At 40.5% G+C, this 18,189-nt stretch overlaps 1 protein-coding gene across 1 annotated transcript in view; it reads left to right on the top strand.

The window, feature by feature from the left end:
- The window catches only part of Fstl5 (follistatin-like 5), a gene marked incomplete in the record, with an annotated part of 716,744 nt that overhangs the window by 549,650 nt on the left and 148,905 nt on the right, over positions 1–18,189 (top strand).

Here is an 18,189-nt window from a genome sequence, read left to right as displayed (position 1 = left end):
TTTAACTGATATTCAAAAAGCATGGCTTTAATGTTTAAATTTTGGTAAGACTTTTAACTTTTTGTTTTGGCACTTTATGTAAAAGCTTTTTAAATTAAAAAAGTGCCCAAGTGAATAAACACTATAAATTCATAATACTTTTGTCACTATAAAATATTATAGTAACTCACTTTAATTGAAAGGCTACAGAAAATTTAAATTACTTTTTTAGCATATCAACAATTCTGCAATATAGATTTTAGAAAATGGAAAAGCAATTTAAAAATTTCAGTCAAATCATGTTCAGTTGGGTCCTATTAATGTTATAGGAAATGCTTAATTATGTGTAGAAAAGTTTACACTGTTAATGGTTTATTTAATGGCCATGGTATTCACCAACTATTTTGTCACTCCCATAACAAGAACTTTGCTCTACTCCTGATTTAATTTAAATTTTGGCTATTAATTTGAGTTGACTTTGGGTTACATGTTTGTTTTGTAATAAGTAATGTGATTTATTAGTGAACACTGATTCATTTCTACAATTGATCATGTCATACATGTTTATATACTCTGATCTGTAAGAAAGAGACAGAAATTTTCACAGCTTCCTGTAGGAACAGCAAGATGGCTGGCGTGATTTTCATTAAGAGGGGAGTGGCATATCATGAATTTGGAAAAGTAGTCTGGGATGAGATCACATAGAGCCTTGTGGAGTTAGGTGCATATCCAGATCTCAATTATAACTGTAATGCAAAGCATTTAAAGAGATCAGTATACCACAGCACACATTCTGATTGGTCTTAAAATGAATGATTCATTTAATAACTATTTTAGTTTTCTGGTGAGAGATAGTGGTTGCTTAAAATTTAGTGGAAATGGTGGATTAATATGGAAATGGTCCAATTTGGAATATATTTTGAAGTTATATCTGACACTCATTGAAAAATATTATGTGAGTGCAAGAGGAAAAGAGTTTTTTAAAACTAAGCATAAGGAATTTGAAGGAAATAGTATGTGTTTATGCAATTCACCGTGGCAGAAAGGAACAGTTTGGAGATACAGTGAGATTCATTTTATCAAGATGATATTTATGCAATTACTAGTGGAAAAGTTAAGTGTCCAAATGAGTGAAAATCCAAGCCTGTAATTTAGGCAATGTCAGTGTGCGTGGATTGCACTTAAAGCCATGCTGTGAGCTTCTTGTCGTCACCTGAGGAAGAAACGCAGAAGGCCACAAGGCCAGGGGGCCAAACCTTGGGTCCAAAATTAACAAACAGAGACAAGAAGTCTGCAACAGAAGCTCTACGCCCTGCACACTGATTAAGAAAATGTTATTAAAAACATGAAAATATTAGAGAGTCATGTTTATCCATGTTAACACTCAACAGAAGCAGCTCTGGCCCTGGTTTTTGGGGCAAACCCCCAGGCAGTTAGACTTGGGTGAAGTCTTTGACCTCACCTTCCAAGGAAGCCAATGAGAAAAGCAGCCAGGCTGTGAAGGAGTCAATACAGGCTGTTCTCAGGGACCGTGCATGTTTGCAGCTGGACTTTTAAGGCCACTGTACCTGCCGAGTCTGTGCTGGGGAGGCTTCCTGTCTCCAAACGGTGAGATTGTGATGGCAAGTCTGGCCCTCGCTTCTCTTTTGTTGGTGACCTTTTACCAACTTCTGGCCTTGACAAGTCTAATGTCCTGTATCTGTGTTTCCTTTGACAGTTACAGAGATTCTCTGTTGAGTCTATTGCTAATAATAATTTTTTTCTTTCAACCTCACTCTCTGTCCTAGTGCTTTCTGTCTCAGTACTTGGTATTTTTTTTTTTTTTAAAGTGCATGCATGGTTCATCTTCCACCTGCATTACAGTCATTTGAAAATTTAAAAAGCAGAATTCTGGGTTTTCTCCATGCTCTTTGGGAGTGTGATTTGCACTGTGCATTCTGACAAGCTTCCCGAGCAGTTGTGAGGAGGGGGAGAGTGCGAGGATCGCCCGCAGTGGCTGCTGTTCAGCTGTGTCTGCTCCTTGCTCATTGATGATGTTGTTTATGGTCTTACTTGTCCCTTTGCTGTGATCTAAAGAGACCTGAGAAGGAGACCGAGTCCAGGGCAGGCTTTCTCTTGGCGAGGTGTGTGCAGTAAGTGCGGGGGGATGCAGCTCAGTATTTCTTTCCTCCTTTGATGTGCTGCTTACGATCTGGGGACATCTGCACAGATCTCTGGTTTTTCTGAAGATGGCATATGCAATAATGAGATCTCTGACAGATTATCCCCTCCACCAATCTTTACATGCACATTAAGTGAGAGGAATTCAGTATCAGCAATGATTCCCTGTGCCAAATTCTAGCTCTTCTCCTTTGCGAGGACCAAAGATCTCTGCAAAGGTCTTTCACAACTAGTAATGCTAGCCTTTCCACTGAGTTCTCAGACACTAAAACTTCTTTGAATTCCTTGATATCAAGGTTTTCATGTACAGTGGAGGTTTGGGGAAAAAAATAGCAACACTATCATTGCTGACAGAGTAAACAAGATAGGGGTGTATTTTGAGAAGGAGACTTTTAGTACGTGAATGTAAGTATTATACTTTGTAAGATGACTTTATCTCAAGTGTTGAGAAGACAATTATAATTAAAGGAAATTCAAGAGAGAATGGAGTGAAGAAATAAATAACTCTGGTATTATCACCTAAGCAGGAGAATGTCAGCTGAAAGTACGCAGGTAACTGTGACAGCTCCAATGCATGAAGCATAGGCAGGGCGGGCTAGAACAGCTACATGTAATCATTTATGCGGATAGAAATCCAGTAATGATAAAAACAGGTAATACAGGAGGAAAAGGACAATTGCAGTAATAAGATACTGAAATTAAAAAGTTGGTGTAACAACAAAAAATGGAGGAATTGGGCTTCAAGAGATGAATAAACAGCTTATCAGTTGAAGCAGAGAAGAACAGACTGAAAAAATCTGCTGAGTGTGGGAGAATGAGGACATTCTCTTGGTAGTACGTGGGTTATTTTTCAGTAAAAGAAGAATTGCTGAATGTGAAGGGTTTGTGAGAATAAAGTGTTCTGAGGAGAGGACGAAGTAGAAAAGGATTATCTCAGAGAGCGAAAGGGCAATGAACACAGCAGCACGTCTGAGGTACACTGGACGTGATTTGAGGTGCTGCTGGGGTGGTCAGTGCTAGTATGCTTCCTTCAAAGTGGCAGGCAGACAAAAAGGAGATCTGGACTTAACAAGAGTGTTTATTTGTTGAGTGATTGAATACAAGGGACATGGGTAGGTTAATCAACTTTACAAACACAGTGATTACCTTGATGGAGCGCAGAGTAAGGGGGAGGAAGCACAGAGCCGAAGCTGTGAGAAACGTGGTATGGAGTGCAAAGTTACTGGGGTTTACAAGCTGGTCAGTTATTAGTTGAATGAAGTATTGGGAGGAAGTCAGGCAATAGCCTAACTTCTCTGTTTGTAAGAGGTGCTTATAATTAGGTCAAATTTATACAGGGGAATTTATGCCCCATTAAAGTTTCCCAAGTGTGTAGAGAGTTCAGCTTTACTTCTAAATGTAATTCTTCAATTCTGGCCTTTGCAATACAGAAGAAGTGTGGTATAGAATCGTAATGATTCATCAAATTCATCCATCTGAGATCAAAATTTATTTTATTGCCTTGGTATCAAGAAACGGAGTACAATAATTGCATCTCAAGGATCATTTATAGCATATAAACCTATTTGAAGAAGCTAGACAGCAAAGTAGAAGATGAATTATGAGGAGGTTAATAAGGGATTGTCTTTTAACTCCTATCACAGAGATCCAAAACAGTGAGAGTTCAAAGTAAGGATATGTTTTCCTTACACATAAAAAGGGTGGTTGTGATATAGGGGAAAATATGACTCCCAACCTGCTAGATGTCAGTTATGCTGAGTTCCTGTCCCCTGAAATCAATGAATGAATTTCAAAGGACAAAGGAGGTTAAGAGTAGGAAAGGTTTATTTGCAAATGGGAATAGCTCCTGAGAGACAGGAAGGGTCCCAGAAGTGGACTGCCACCAAGGACCTCTGTCAGGTGTAATTCATTCAGCAAGTTACAGAGTGGGTACAACATGGATCAAATTGGAATCAACTATAAGATCACAAGTAGAGCTGTTCCACTAATACTGGTCCAATAGGGAAGTGGGACAGGTAGTAAGGGTACACAGAAGGGATGAGCTTTCAGAATTTTCAGAAGGGGTGAGTCTGGAGGTTCTGTTCACTTACCTGAGTGACTGATGTCTATCTGGATTTTACTGGACCAGGTGATACCAACCACAGTATAATCTCAAGCTACTGCTTATTAACCCTCAGGGAGGCATGTGGGCCTGGCCATTGCATCTTTATCTTGAGGGCTGGTCTTCTTCAGATGCACCCCCAGCAGCAGTTCTGATGTGCTTATGTTTTCTGCAGCCTTCCTTGACAGTCCAGGCCTTTTGCGATTATATTAATTTACATCTACCTTAGCTGCCTTAAGAAGTTGGACGTGGCAACACCCAATTCACATCAGCAGCATAAGCTCCCTTTATGATTAGTTCATGGAGTCTACGCTTCGTGGCATCCAGTGTTTGCAAAGTGGCTGTGGGATGCTGCACACACTTCACCAACAGAAAAGGAAGGAGGGAGAGGGGAAAATGCCCCTGACACTTGAAGGTGCTCCTCAGAGAGCTTTGAAAAGCACCAGGACTAACTTCCACTGACCCAATCTGAATGCAAGAAAATAGAAAAGCAGATTTCTTTGATCTTTACGTATTACTACTCACCACAATAACAAAGTCTGATTAATTGGGAGGGAGAGATAAACGTGGGGTGGCTAACTAGTGATCAGTGCCACAAAGGTTTCTGGAATATCTAAACATTTTGCAAAACGGTAATAGAATAATGACGTTTTATACTGAAGTATCTAGAAATAGCAGTATTAGTTGAAGAAAGACAGCCCATGGTTTGCTCTAATATGCCTGTTTCTCAGCATTTCCCTTTCCTTTGGTTTTACATGATTGTGTGCCTGGCATAATAACTGGAAACATATGTTCTGCATATAACAAAGTACAGTAAGCTTGGGATTGCTCAGTTGTTACAGGCCAATAACAAAAGAATGGTTGGGAGTGAGGGACACTGGAAGCACAGGAACATGCAAATTAGTGGCACATTTATGGACCCAATAAATCTTTGAAACTGAGCCTAACTAATTTTCCTTTTTCTACACTTTCAGCAAAGGCTGAAAGACCTTTAGAAAGTCAAGGTTTTATGTGGAATTTAAAATAGTCATGTTAACTTGTCAATTAATAATAGAAGTAAAATGTATTATTAATTACCATAACAATCTCTGAAAATACCAAAAGATATTGGAAGTTGTGAGTGTTTTTGAAATACAAAGTTTGTTTAAATGACCTACCATGGGAGCAAACTAAATAAAAGTCTATTGATAGACTTGTTTCTCTTCTAACAATGCAGAAATTAGATTACTGAAATATGAGAGTGTTTTGGAATACTTCTTTGAAAAAAACATTATGTGTAAATCAAAGGAGTTTGACTCTACCAGTGGAATTCATTTCTTTTTCTTTTTACATAAAGCAAATTGTCTTTAGATCTTAAATTTATGATACAGACTATTTTAAAAAGTCCTTCAGTGTCTATAATACCCTATAGGCAGAGAGCATGCCCATATTCATAGCAGACACATTAGATATGCTGCTAGTGCTCTCACATTCAAATTATTTAAGCCCTCAAACATAATATTGAGTGAATTTTTTCCCTATTTATGTCAAACATTTTGGCATAAAATTGTTGGCTTTATAGAATATCTATATTGAACTTCCTCATATTTCTCCTTCAGTGTTTGAGTATATCATAAAGGGCAAATTTGGAGGCAACAAAACATCACCTTCATGGTTAACAAAGTGAGTTCAGTAACTGGCCATGGTCCCCAGCACCTAGGATTTGGGTTCAGGTTTGGGTTTTGGGTTCAGCCTAGGTTAGGGTCCTTCTTGCCCCACAGGCTGGGCCCCTCCCAACACATGAGCTCTCCAGGGCCACAGAGCCAGTGTAATAAAACCACTCACACCCACTTGTGCTCCTCTTCCCACTCCAAGGTAACAAAGTCTGAGAGAGTGGGCTGCCTGCAGGGTGCTCTGGCTCAGGGAGTCTGAGGTGCCTTCATGGACAGCATCCCAGCTTGGCTTAAATATAAATCCTCAGGACTCCCCTCCCCGCTGAGAACTGAGCACAGGGAAGGAAGGGCAGTCTGGTCCTAATAAGTCTCCCCATGCTTCTGATGAAGTCTGAGAACCCTTCTTCCAGTAATTTAGCCCTGAGAAGTGCAGTGTGTTGTTTCCTCATATTGTTCATTGTTCAGCATTTTAGTCTTTTGACTTTGACTTAAATCGCTGTGCCTTTGGTGGTCCAGGGGAATGGCTTTCTCCAAGAACGCTGCTGCCTGCCCACCATGGACAGCCTCTGCAACTTCCTCCTGCAGGTTCCTCTCCTGCTGCACCCTGAAAAGGGATGGGCTGGGGAGGAAGAGCTAACATTCCATGTCATTACCCTGATGTCCCACCTCTTCTGACCAGGTCTCAGTTCCTAACAGCAAGTCAGTTATAGCTCCTTTACGATCCAATCAACTCTGAAACATGAGGCTTCTGGGACCATGGTAGCCCTCCACTGGTGGATTCCCATGCATCTGTTTACTCAAAATGCACCTTTAATTCACTGAAACAGTAAACAAGTTCAGTCATTCCAGCATTGTTAGAAAGTCCAACTGTAAAGCTTCCTCTGAGACTCAAAGCAAACTCTTACAATAGCTGTGAACTCCATCAAAAAACAAACAAAAAAACCCAACCAACCAAACAAAAAGACCAATTAAACACTGCCAACATACAGTGACACAAGGTGAATATTCTCTTTCCAAAGGAAAGAAATAGGGGAGTAGGAAGAAACTAGACCAGAGAAAGGCTGAAACTCTGTTAGGCAAGCATTAAACTCTGCTGTTCCATAACCAGCACCAGGGCGTGTTGTGATGAGACTGGTGATCCAAATTGCTTGGGGGGCCCTATTCCTCTCACACAACCAGTTGCGGCCATCATGGCCTCCCTTTTGGGGTGGCTCCATTCACTTCCTGTGCCCTTCCTTAAGAAAAGATCCATGGTCCTAGCATCCCCAGTTTCCAGAGAAAAGGTGCACTGCAACTTTTGATCCACTTTCACCACTTCACATATTGCCATTTTTGGGGAAAACTTCCTGATGACCCAGTCCTTCTTCTAAAATCGAGTGGGGAAGCCTCCCTGACCCAACAACTCTTGGATTCTGCATGCCTGTAACAACAACACCATGTGGTATACCAAAGTCTGATGCCAGCTCAAACAGTAGCTATACAGTGGCTGTCGTAGTCTTTGACACCCAGAAACCGGAGCAGGGTAAAGAAAATCACAGGAAAATTCCCTGTGGACTCCGGGACTTTCAAAGCAAAGTCTTTTGAAGTCATTTATCTTACCATTTTACATTCTTAAGCTTGTGAAGGGTAGGGTTTTGCTGGTTCCTGGAATGCTCTCAAGCATCTTTCCTATTGTCTTTTTGCAAAGTACTTAGCTTCTTTTTAAGCTAGTCTTCTTGGCAGCCAAGTTCTCCCTTGCTCCAACTTTGCAGGTGTTTCCTTTTTTACAAAATATCAAACTTCAGTTGGGTATTTTGCTCCTGATTTTCACTGTAAATCTCAAAGAATCAGACAGCAGTACTCATTCTACAGTGTAAATATTGGGTTGCCTTGAAATTTCCTCTTCCAGATCAATTAGTTCACTACCATTCATCTCAATTTCCCTCAAAGTTTCCAGAGATAGGCACAATGTGGACAATTTTCTGGCAAAGCATAATACACATGCCTCAAACCCAACTGCAACTGGAACCCTTGCTCCAAACTGACTCTTCCTGAGCCTAGTCTTTACCATCTGCATTTATATCAGCATTCTGATCTTCTGAGCTCTGAACAGAATCACTAATCAAGACAGGCTTGCAGCATTCTAAGCTTTCCTAGTCAGCATCTCCAGACCTTTCCAAACTCCACTTGCAAGGCAGTTATAAAGGCTTCCGAGCAACATGATCAGGAAAAATTATCCCCTCCTGGTACCAAAATCTGTCTTGATTACTTCCTTTGTTGCTGAGACATAATTTCAAATGTCCACAATTCAAGTGAGGAAAAGTTTATTTTGGCTCAGCCTCAGTAGGTTCATTTCATGGTCTTCAGGCTTCTGGGCAAGAAGGCACGGTGGAGAGGCCTGTTGAGGGTGGACGGTGCTCATATTACAGCAGCCAAGAAGCAGAGCGGGAAAGGAGGAAATGCGGTATACCATCCCCAGTTACCTACCTGTGCTCAGCGTGTCTCACTGCCAAACACAAATCAGCCGTAATGCTCCGATTCTCTCTCTCCCTCCATCTCTTCCTCTGTCTCACTCTTTCCACCTTTTCTTCTCTCTCTCATTTCTTTTAGGCACCTAGAAAATATCTTTGTACATAGCTATGACTCAATACACATTTCCTAAGCACAGACACAGAAAGAAATGGTAGATGTTCCTCATTCATTCCAGGTCATGGGTACCGTGCAGACTCCACATCATCTGCCCCCTGAAGTTTTCCACTCTGCTCTGTTCGATTATTGGCACAAACTAAGCCTCTCATTAACAAGATGACTGAAACATAACCTGAACTTCCAGTGACACTTTCCTTAAGAGAATTGTTCTCTCAAGCTGCTGCTCTATAAAGAGAGAGTTGCGGGGGTTGCAGGACAGTAAGATTTAATTTCCATTTCAAATCTGGTTGCCTTGTTCTTGATTATGTCCTCTTAAGTAATTCTTCCTCTAGAGTTAGTCTTTTTCCCATTATTTTGTCTTCATTTGCTACTACTCATGTTCTGACAAAAAAAAAAAAAAAGACTATATTTTCAAGCCCCCTTCACTTCCTGCTTGATGTCATAAGCACACCCATTGCTTAAAGACAGAACCAAATTTCCACTGCTGTTTTAGGCTTTTGGTTTACAATACTTTCACTGAGTTCTCTATGGAATCTGTGAAACTTTTTCCTTCAAAATAAGATTTTTTAAAATAGTGAAACAGGTTTGGGGACATTCCTTTGCTATACCAACACATCCTGAGTGGTTGCCTTCACAATACTCATGACAATTCTCATGAATTCATCCAGGCTCCTGGAACTTGAGGATGATGAGATTTTTATTTTCTTTTTTTTTGTTTGTTTTTTGGTTTTTCTCCGGTACCGGGAATCGAACTCACAACCTTGCGCTTGCCAGGCAGGCACTGTGCCACTGAGCTAAATCCCCAGGCCCAATGATGAGATTTTCAGAACAGCCACAGTTTTGTACTTTGTATTTGCTCACAATAAAATACATAATCTTTCCTTGGGTGAAGACATCTATGAAATTCAAACCCAGGATAGGAACTTGCGTAAAGGACAAGACCTGAATACCTGTCACTGCACAATGGTGGACTGGTGTCGAAGGGCCTTTGAGTGTTCTGAGTGCTGCTTTCAACGGTGAGGCAGCCCTGTGGGTGCCCCTGCAGAACACAACTTAGGTAGTTATTTTAGTTCTGCCTACTTAGATCTGCTACTAATAATTTAAAGCATTAACCTATACTTTGTGTCTTCTGGGTCTAATGGAAATTAGCTGCATGTGCATTAGTCAAACAAAGACAAAATGTAAAACCAAAAGCACCCTACCTATAGATGTGGTTGACAAACATAACAAAAGGTACTGCTGTGCAAAAAATCTATTTCTGCCTTATTCTTGACTGAAACACAGAACGCACTGCAAGTGTGTCATTCCACACTGAACAACGCCATCCTTGTATGAGGTGAGCTGTTTGCTAAGGTCTGTACTGGTTAGACATAGCTCCGTCTACATGCACTTTTATTCCCTGATGTGAAGTCTTAGCCACTGGAATCACATCCTCATGCCCTCTGCTGAGGTTGTAGCATACAGTAGCTTACTCCCCTCACTGTAGGAAGATCAGCTCCGGGGTGCACACTGCCAGGGATATGTTACCCACTGGGGTCTTTAGAAGGCTGTGATTTCTCCCAGTTATTCTGGGAGTTGTAATTTAACTGTTGATCAATTACTCAAGGTTTCCCATAGTATCATGTGTTGAGGCTTTAGGAGATTGGTTAAGAACAGAACTCTATTTCTCTCTTGGTTCTATCTTCAGAATCAACTAAGGGAAAGATACAGAAATAGGTCAGATATACCACAGATTTTTATTTGCATTATGGATAAAGCTGCTTAGATGTTATAAAAATGTACCAAGTCGTGGCTGTCACTGGATGTCCACAGCCCTCAGTAGAGAGGCAAAGCCAACACTGCTGATCTTCCGCCATCAAGAGCGGAACAGAGTGTGTCTTGGGTGTGTCACCAAGAAGAGGAGCTGAACATGCTCGTCTTTCTCTAGACACAGGAAGCAGTTGGCTTCTTCCCTTCTCAGACTTAGAGTACAGGAAAGAGTCAGTGCTCCAATGAGGCAGAGAAGTGTGCAGTCTTGTTAGCAGCAAATGTCTCAGGTAGGTGACCCGCTCTCGGATTCTGTTACTTTGAATTGGCCATGATTGGCTTAGAAATTCATTCAACCAGAAATTCATTCAACCAGAAATTTCTAACATGGGTAAGTGAGTACTGAATTCTTTTTAGGTATTTGATGCTACAGAATTATTTTCTTCATAACATTATAATCTGATTCTGTCTACACATTTATATTTCAATTAGCATGGCATGATTTACTGGATGAGTTTACAGTAGTCCACAGGAGAAATGTTTCCCAGAGTGCTTCTGTGTGCATATGTACTGAGAAATGTTATGGAACAGCCGTGAAGTGGCTAGCACTTAAAGAACAATGTGATGACTAATTAATGTAATGATACTTGTATAGCAGGATGTTAAAAGCAGGTTAATGTGATAATGAGGTTTACTTGATCTTAAAGATTTAACATGAGGGCACTCTCAAGGTAGCTTAATTAGGTTTTCAGCACCTTTTGCAATTCACATGCGTAATTATTACTCACATGTACTAAAAATAAATTTATTTCATTTAAGTTCATGATTTTGTATAATATATTCCCCTGTGTTGTTTTACTGTTACTTGTGGTAGCATTTTCTCAAATTTTTCATTTAATGTACGTAATTTATGATTATGTCTTCTATACCATATTTGGATTGTAGTTCAACATTGTACAATGATTTTAAACCTTTAATGTTTGAAACAAAACCATAGTATGATTAAGGCAATCATGACAATCTATAACTAGACTCATCTAATTAATCTTTATGTCATTAGCTCATTTTATTGTTCTCTGTAACAATATGTTTGATTTTTTCTTTGATAACTGTGCCATTTTTAAACTTAAAAAGTGGAGTGTTTTAGAAATTAATGTAATAATTAAACAGAACACCATTGTAGTAGCAAGTCAGCCAGTAACTCATGATGCGGTAGTAATGCTGCTATTGAATGTCCTGGAAAATGTAGAGCATGTTACACATTCAATGTAGATGCTTTATGAGTGGCTCAAAGTAGTATTTTGTATTACCTTCTTATACTTTTAAGGAAATACTAGTATTGTACTCTTTACATGCCATCTCACAAGGTCTGGGATTTCCCATCCAGTTCACCCTGGTAGAGCATGAAGTCTTAATGTCACTGGCCACAAAGCTGGTGGGACTGGTTCTCTCCACTGCTCCAGCCAAAGTCGGGTTCTTGATGTAAAGACCAACTCAGCGTTCATGCTCTACACTGAGGGTACCAGTGAGCGCCGCAGCTCATGGCAGTCTTGTTCACCGTCAACATCCCCCATTACTGGGTTTTTCCACTGAGTAACTAATTTGATATTTATGCCACCTTTCCTTTTCTGTAGGTTGCTAATGGATACATAAGTTTGGCATTAGATATGCAATGATGAAGATCCTTATCTCATAAATTGTTTTCTCTTTTACATTTAATTTGTGTTTTGCAAATACTAATTAGTAAACATATCCTTAATCTATTGTATTTAATGAACGGGAGAGTTTTTAGTATAATAAAGTAAAAAAAATCAGTGAAGTGGCTTATAGAAAGACTGAGGTTTCAGTGTGGGCCTCCAGGTGCTTTTTCTCACGGGGATAAATCAGCACTTGGGCCAGTCTTAAAACAGCTGAGTCTCTCCATCACTGCCAGATAGAAAGGTGAGACTGCAGCTCTGAACCACAGAGGAGTCTGAAAGTGGAGACAGGTAAGTCCAGAGAGTCGTGTGCCAAGAGAGCATCTCCCTTCCGTAACTTTTCTGTAAAAAACAACAACTAATCAATATAAGTGAGCATCAGGAAATGTCAGCATGTAGTCACTTGTTAGATTTATTATGTTTCTTGAGATTATATTAAGTGTAAGAGGGTCTCAGCTTAGTGCAGGTCTTCATATAACTAACTTCTAAGGGTCTGATGTCAAGAACTCCAAAACATGTTCCTATTGTGCATTATGATGGAAGTGGTGATGGGGATGGTGACGTTGACGGGCAAGTTATGCCAACAGGAAAGAAGAGTCCTGTGGACGAGAGGGCACTCCTTCTGTCACCGTTACTAAGGAGGCTTGCGAAACCACTGCATAGTCTTTGCTGGTGACTCCACATTTCCAGCTAGTGTACATTAATTTAAATGCTTTGCCGGAGGGGCAGGGCAAGCTTGCTGATGCCATGGCATCTATAACAGTGAGTTAGAGTGGGGTTCCTCACAAAATACAGACCACTGTTACTATCATTGACTGACATACATGATTAACAGTAGAAAACAGAGGTTAAGCACCTGTAATGCAAAAAACCAAAATTCGGAATGCTATGAAGCTTAAATGTTTGAGTGCAGAGGTTGCAACAGCTCATGTGCCTGACACAGCCGCAGTGTAGAGAAACCCGTGGGGCAGAATTTCCCTCAAGCTATGTGCATAGGATGAGCATGAAACTGAGTGAGTTTTACGTCAGACTGAGGTCCCTTCCTCAAGTTATTTCAGTATGCACGTTACCTAACCCAAATCCAACAAAAGACAAGCTGAAACCAGAAACACTTCTGGAGCCAGGTCATTGGATAAGGGCTATCCACCTGTATATCACTTGTAAATATCATTTTTAAATATCAAATATCTACCTCTATAAATAAAGATTTTATGCTATTAGATTATACGTCTTTCCTTTGACACACTTCCTTATTTAAGACCACTGATTTTTTTAAAATAAGCAAGCAAAATAACCAATGATAGTAGCACTCTTAAAAACTATAATCCCCACAAAAATGCTCTGATGAAATTGTCTTAAACAACAACAACAACAACAACAACAATAATAACAAAGATATCTTAGAAATTGTGTTTGACTATTTCAAATAATTAAGACGTATATTATGCTACTTAGCAAGTTGACATTAGGATAAGTTATAAGTATCACTTTTGAAAGTGAATACTTCAAAATACTAAAGATTGTTTCAAAGGAAGACTGAAGTGTTTAATGAATCATGTATTTTAGCAAAATAAATTACCTAAAGTAAAATTAATATTCCAATTAATTAGATTATATTATTTATTGACATATTTTAACAAACATATTATGTTTTCACAAAAAAATGGTAAATAGTATTGCCATCTATTGATAAAATTTAAAACTGCAGTTACCACCTGAAGATAAACATGCTTTTTTATTAGTAAGATTTCTCATTGTTCTGATCATTAATTTCAATTATAGTAGCAGGCCAAATACTAGAATTCTGTTAAAAATAATGTGTGGTGTGTGTGCATACATGTATATGAATTTATATATACATGCATGTGCATAGATGTATAGGATTATTGATCTAATGCTTCTGAAAATAAATATTGTTAAGTATAATTAAGTTGGCTATGATTAGCTTTAATAGTAAAAATTTGAATAATAATATAATCACTCTGAAGAAAATAAAATTTAATGTTAGATACTTATTTTCTTCTAAAATGCAAGCAATAACTATTTTACATGGTAGATGCTAGATGATGAATCAGTGTTATTTTTATTTTAACTGTGAATAATATTTTAAAAAGGTATTTGCACACTTTTGGCACCTATTATGACTATTTTTGTATTTCCTTTTTAATTGATTATATATAAGGAACTACAATTTAGAAAGTTCTCAAGTTAGGTTCATGCATTGAAATGTTTTAGATTGCTGTAAAGATTTTCCCAATAATTCTAAATAGTACTACTAACTTAGCTAAATTTGTTAATATACACTTGACAAGAACAGTATGTGTGTTGTCTGTACACATTGGAGAGATACTGAATAACTGAGTTAGATTTCTAACAGTATATACAAATCAAAGGACACAGAGCAGAAAAGGAAGATGGAAGTGTGCATGGGTTTCAGGGGTGAAGTGATTCTTGCTGTCGGGGACACATACATGCCTGGTGCATTTCATGCAACTGCTATCAAAATCTCAGGTGTCAACAGAAACTGGCAAGCTAACCGTAAAATTCATTTGGTAATTCAAGGGATACGGAAGAGCTAAGCCACGTTGAAGAGTAATAAACTTGCAAGCTCCCAGTTCACAACTTCAGTACTGACTGAGAAGCCACAGTAATTAGGCAGGGCAACCCTCCCTCAGGTAGACGTGTACACCAGTGGGAAGAAGTGAAAGAATAGGAGGGATAGTGAGAATAAACTGGACCAAGCAAGGGAAATTGTAAAGCTGTGAGGGTGAACGGCAGCCTGTGAGATCGGCTAATGCGGGTGTCAGCTCTCACTCACCTTGGTACAGTGAGTGCCATGAACTGTCTCCGTTTGTGCAGAGCTAAATGCACGCCGTGCCCAGGAGCTGGGAGAGTGAGAGGCAGGCGCAGCGGCTGCAGGTGCGGCCACTGCCCAGGGGACAAGAAGGGCCTCGGTGTGTGCGCACCGAGATCGCTGGGGCACTTGCCCAGTGTGCACAAGCTGCTATTGCTCCGTCTTTGCCCTCCAAACCTTGGACAAACTCAACTATAGCCACCCAAACTAGGTGCCCAGAAGAAAGTGATTCTGGGAATGCAGTTCTGCCCACTAGCCAAGCTGAGAGACTACACAGCCACTACCATTGTTTTTTATGTTTTATTTACACAAATGATAACACATTTTGTTGCTTTGCTTTTCCTTTTCTTGAGCTATAATTTACAGCTCATAAAATCCAACCTTGTAAACTGCAGTTTGTGTTTTCTTAACTCCAATATTCATACAATCATCATATCTAAATCCGTGACTTCCACTTCCCTCAGAAAATGGCCTTGAGCAAAACACAGATCACTTGCACTCCACTCCCAGAACCGCCGCCCTGCAGTTACCAGCTACCTCCTGCTCCCTGGACTTGCATTCTCCCATTTTCCATCCTTTTCCAGTAATGGTTTCTATCCAGATGACCCTCCCTCCTGAGCTGGGCCTTTGGGAAGGGACTGGCTCTTGGGAGAGTGATACTCACTGATGAGTTTACAGCAGGAGTGGTGCTGGGCAGTGGAAAGTGGCTGGAGACCAGGGTCTGGGCCTGGCCTGGAAGGATTTATCTCCTTTCCAGCTCCTTCTTTCCCTCTCTGTTTCCTGTCTGCCTGCCCTGGACTGTTTCTCCTTTGCCACGCCCCACCACATGCTGTCCTGCCTCAGAACCAGCAGACTATGGACTGAACCCTCTGCAAACAGTGAGTCGAAGAAAGCTCTCCTTATAGTAATGGGTGTCAGGTCTCATTTCTCAGAGATGAAGAAAGTAACTGAGAATCTTCCATCTTGACTGGCTGCCCTAGGAGCTTCAGGCCCTAGACACTCAGAGAGGAGGACAACAAACATACTGAGGCAGTTTATACAGTTCTCACAATTGAATGGAGTAAGGGCAAATTCCCACAGCAATTCTTGTGAAAAAATATATACATATATATCCATGTCTATACTACAGTATACATGTATGTATATTTATGTATAATTTTATATATATAATATATATATATTTAGTACAGCTGCTCCTCAACTTACAATGGAGCTAGCCTCTGATAAGCTCAGTGTAAATTGAAATATCATGAGTCAAACATGCATTGAATTAATGTACCTGACCTGGAAAAGTTGATAGATGAGCCACCCTGTGCACAGCAGGCTCTGCTGAGCGCAGGCTGGTTTTGCTCCCTGCCTTCTGACACACTGTGCTCTCTAGACCAGTCTAGGGAAAAAGGACCCAGATCAAAGCACCGGGCTGCACCCCATAATTTAAAATGAAATATTTTAAGTCAAATTATCATGTATTGAGGCTCATCTGCCTCTGTGTGTCTGTGTGTGTATGTATGTGTGTGTGTGTGTGTGTGTGTGTGTGTGTGTGTGTGTGTGGTTACCTCACTAACACCTGCTATTTACTTCCAGGAAAAGAGAGGACAGCTAGAAAATTGGGATGTGGGAATGGGAGGGAGACTTTTCAGAGGTTGTATCTGTTCTCTTTTGAGTTTTCAACCCTGGGAATGAGTTGTCTCTCCAGTAGTAGTAATATTAAAAGAGAAAAGGTTAAAACTAAAATGTGAGAAAAGGGGGAGGAAGGATTAGAGGATGAAGAAAGAGAAAAGGACAGTAAAGACAAAATGGCAGGTAAAAGTAGGAGAAAGCAGGAAGGGGAGACCGGAAGTGAAGGAGAAAGAGGGAAGGAAGGAAGGGGAGCAGAGGAGGAGGAACAGCCACGCCCAGAAAAGGTGTCTAAGCGGGAGGAGAAGGACGGAGGGGCGGTAATGTAGAGAACTAACACCGGTGTTAAGGATGAATGGGAAATATGCCAGTCCTAAGAGGCGGCGCAGGACAGATCGTGAAGGACTTCACGTGTGAGTGGTTTGATTTGTTTTGAAAAGGTGAATAGAACACAGGGTTGTAAGTAGATTACTGAACATCATCCTTGTGATTTAAAACTGATTTTGGTAGGAGTGTGGAGAATGCATTTGTGAAGTTAGCAGACCAAGGCTCTAAACTTAGGCAGATAAAAGATACTGACAGGAAGTTAACAGTAAATAGGTCGTCCTGAATGAATGGGTTTGCATTTGTGGGGAGGGTCCCTAATGAGCTAGAGAGAAAAGTAGCGGAGGACCGTGGCCCTGTGAGGCTCGGTCACTGTTGTAGCATTGCTTCCAGGAGAACACGCCGGAAGTGCATTCTGACTTACCTTGGGAGAGAAGCTCGATTAGCTGTTAGTGCCGCCTGCACCGCTAGCAGTGCAGCAGTGAGAGAAACTGGCGCTCCGCAAGCCAGGACCCCTCAGCCGCAGGACTATGCCTCAGCAGGCGGACCGAGTGGCCGGGAGCAGAACCTTGCTGGGCGACCCGCAGTGCGTGGAAGCTCTGAGAGCGCCCACCTTCCTTGAGCTGCTCGGGGAAGACTTCCTCCTTGATTAAAATCGAGCATATTTTATTGAAAATGGGTCAATAGTGTTTCAGTTCATGAAATGGTACCAGGGTTTGAGCACAGCATCTTCCCACTGAGCTACATCCCCAGCCTTTTTATTATTATTATTATTTTACTTATTTTTTTTTTTTTTTTACTTTGAAACAGGGTCTCAGTAAATCAGGCCTTTTAAACTTTTAAATTCCAGGTAACTGTAGAGTCTACTGAAGTTCTGAAAAAACAGTATAGGAAGATCCCTTAACCACTTTTCTGCTTTCTCCCTTTAGTAACATTTTACAAAACTGAAGTAAACATTAGAGCAGCATTTTGACACTGTCACACTCACCACACAAAGCATTTCCACAGCAAACCGTTCCCCAAAGCCACGCTGACCACTCATCCGCTCCGGTCTCCTCCTGAACCCGGGCACTGCTGATCTCATGGTTTCAAAAACATTCCACAAGTGGAATCACACATCCATTTGCGATTGGCTTTCGTAAAGTTTTTCGATCAGCACAAGTAAGTGGAGATCCATCTACACATACCAGAGCTTGTCTATTCCTTCTCCTGGGAAGGACCGCTGAACTCACTCTAGCTGTTGGCCATCGTAAGGGAAGCAAGAAAACTTTCACGTGCAAGTTATTGTGTGAGTTTTCATTTCCTGGTAAACATTCAGGTGTTTGATGGATAAGCACGTGGAAGTTTCATGTATTTTTGCTGCTTGTTTACTTAAGAAACTGACAGAATACCTGTCCATTAAGATGAATTCCCACTAGCAGTGTGGGAGTG

Source organism: Chinchilla lanigera, unplaced genomic scaffold, assembly GCF_000276665.1.
Source record: "Chinchilla lanigera isolate Chin_1 unplaced genomic scaffold, ChiLan1.0 scaffold00153, whole genome shotgun sequence".
NCBI classification, from domain to species: domain Eukaryota; kingdom Metazoa; phylum Chordata; class Mammalia; order Rodentia; family Chinchillidae; genus Chinchilla; species Chinchilla lanigera.
This window is presented reverse-complemented; position numbering and strand designations above follow the sequence as displayed.